This window comes from Arachis ipaensis, chromosome B06 (assembly GCF_000816755.2).
Source record: "Arachis ipaensis cultivar K30076 chromosome B06, Araip1.1, whole genome shotgun sequence".
In the NCBI taxonomy this organism is placed as follows: Eukaryota; Viridiplantae; Streptophyta; class Magnoliopsida; order Fabales; family Fabaceae; genus Arachis; species Arachis ipaensis.
In genome coordinates this window covers 84,860,592-84,863,708 of record NC_029790.2, presented here as the reverse complement: position 1 = coordinate 84,863,708, position 3,117 = coordinate 84,860,592, and the positions used below count along the sequence as shown (strand labels likewise).

The window sequence follows — 3,117 nt, the reverse complement described above, 5'->3', positions numbered from 1 at the left end:
CACCAAACTTAAAAATTTTAACGATCAAAACAAGAATAAATACAAGAACAACTTGAAGACTAAGAAGAACACCAAGAACAAACTCGAAAAATTCAAAGTAATTAAAGAACACACAATGGACACCAAACTTAAGATTTGACACGAGACTCAACCAAAAGACACTAATTTTGAAAATTTTTGAAAAAAGACTCAGGAAAGTGGTGCACGGAATTATGATCACACTTTTCACAACCCCGGTACAACTAACCAGCAAGTGCACTGGGTCGTCCAAGTAATAAAACCTTACGCGAGTAAGGGTCGATCCCACGGAGATTGCCGGCTTGACGCAAGCTATGGTCATCCTATAAATCTTAGTCAGACGGATTCAATTGGTTATGAGTTTTTATAATTGAAAGTTAAATAAAACGTAAATTAATATAAAGATACTTATGTAATTCATTGGTGGGAATTTCAAATAAGCGTTTGGAGATGCTTTGTTGCTTCTGAACCTCTGCTTTCCTATTGTCTTCATCCAATCATGCGTGCTCCCTTCCATGGCAAGCTGTATGTTGGTGGATCACCATTGTCAATGGCTACCATCCGTCTTCTCAATGAAAATGGTCCAGGTACAGTTTCTGTACGGCTAATCAACTGTCGGATCTCTTGTCTCGGATGAAAAATACCAGGCATAGCTACCGCATGGCTAATCATCTATCGGTTCTCACTTGTATCGGAATAGGATCTCTCTATCCTTTTGCACACTATCACTGCGCCCAACATTCGTGAGTTTGAAGCTCGTCACAGTCATCCCGTCCCAAATCCTACTCGGAATACCACAGACAAGGTTTAGACTTTCCGGATCTCAGGAATGCTGCCAGTTGGTTCTAGCCTCTACTACGAAGGTTCTAATCTCACGGATTCGAATGCTCTGTTGTCAAGAGAGGCAAGTTAAATCCATGGATCAGAGACCCAAGAGACTATACTCTGGCTGTCGTCCAATGACTACGTTGAACATCATGTAGACCGCCTGTGGTTGTCAGGCACGCGGATCTTGGCTATTTTATATGTGGAGTATGCAGAATTGAACAACGTAAATATTTTCACATGGACCAGTTTGACTATTAAACGACTTATAATTAAGAATAAAAATATTATCATAAATCTCAATAAGTCACAGATTTGAAGTTGTTGCGGAGCAAAGCCTGTGATATAATATAACCTTGGAAGTTCTAACTTTAAAAAATAAAAGTAAAGTTATGAAAATAGATGGAGGTGGGCAGAGTGAGACAGTGAGTGATGTGAATTATTATCAAAATCTATTATATATAAAATCTATTTCCAAATTTCGACACTACTCTACACACAGGATTTTAATTATTCAAGTTTTAAAAAGTGCAAATTGATTTGAATTGGAGAAATCAGAGGGAAAAAATAAAAAGGAAGTGCTGGAATGTAATTGAGCTTGTGTATTCCTAATAGAACAAGTAATTGTGGATGGAAAGGGAAGCTTCTTCATCAATCATCATATACAACAAAGCTTTTCACTCAAAATCCATTCATAATAGACAATAATAACTGAACTAAAAGGTTTAGGTTCCCGTCCTTGCCACGAAGCTCGGGGCCAACAGCGATAACTTTTCCAGAGTTCAACTAAAGCAAGTCACCAAGTCATCAAATGCACTTCAATCAAGCAAGAGTTCCACACAAATTGGACGTATTTAATAATAAGAAAACCCGTGTTAAGAACATAACACTAATACTGATTGCACAAAAAAAATTTGAACCAGGGAAGCAATTTTTCCCTCAATGACAATCGCCAAGTCATGAAATGTACTTCGATCAAGAAGCAATCAACACAAAATATACTAAGAAATCGTGTGTTAAAAATACGAAACACTAACACTGATTGCACAGGAAACTTTTGAACTAGGAAAACATTTTTGTTTCATCAATGTGGAGCAGAATTCTATAAGAGTAGAGAACGATAAGCAACAAGCGAAAGACAATTATGAGAATCAAACCCAGAATTAAGACATATAATCAACTTTCACAAGTGTATTTCACAGTTTGGGAACTCTTTCATGGATTACTACTAATTTATAGCATTTGACCACAAATTGATCCTACAATCATTCGTTCTTCATCAAATTGGGGTGCAAAAATGTTTGCTATTTTTCTTTAGCCTATCATATCAATCTAACATTAACTTTTCTCCCTCTAACAATTAAGTTGTGATAAGAGAAACATAAATACAAGTGCAATAAAAAAAATAAAATAAAATAATAGGAGGAATACATTTCCAATGGCAAATTACGGGAAGAAAAGCAAAAGTTTCAACACATTTGTGTACATAACCATGGATCGAATAATAATAATTAATAACAATTCTCTAAAAAAGTTCGGTGCCCGAGGGGCATCAACTAAACAAAAAACATAGTGGGATTGTTGAGAATAATTACACATAACGGAAAGTGGAAACAAAAAGAAATTGCATTAAGAAATTTTGAGACAAAAAATAAAAGATATAATTGAGATAAAGAAGTAAAAGAGAAATGGGTATGAATTAAGACCTTGGTGGTCTTCTCTGGTAAGAGAATGCCAGTGTTGGTCTTCGATGGAGGGATGATTTTCTCAACCAATAGTAGTGTGACTACTTAAGGGGAAAAAAATTAAAAGTATGTAAGAAGAGAACAAAAAAAATTTCCCAACCCAAACTCATAGTTACTACAACATCATCCAAAATTCAGAACCAGCTCACCAATCAAAAACCATTTACCAAAAGTAAAATTTTTCTACTGGATATAATCAAAATGGCAAAATCCACTGGTAGATTCGTTTCATGTTCAACAGGGTATGACACAACAAATAATATAAATATTTTGTTTACATTTATTAGTAAATATTATATACTTAAAAAAAATTGGGATCCAATTGAAATTCTGACTTATAAGAATTATTATAATGTAGATTCAGTTAGGAACTTAGGAACTAAAATTGTAAAAACAATGTGAAGTTGTTCCTCTGTTATACTGAATAAGGAATTGAAATGAAAGTTGGCTTACGAACTATACAGTACCTGCGTAAATAGAATGAAACCCCAATCCCAAATTCACGAGTTCGATCTCCTGCGCCGCAACA

General features: G+C 35.0%; 1 long non-coding RNA gene across 1 annotated transcript; it reads left to right on the top strand.

The window, feature by feature from the left end:
- LOC110264025 lies at positions 1,333-2,725 on the top strand. The gene is made up of 2 exons (XR_002349758.1): positions 1,333-1,572; positions 2,625-2,725. It is a non-coding gene; the product is annotated as an uncharacterized LOC110264025 (long non-coding RNA).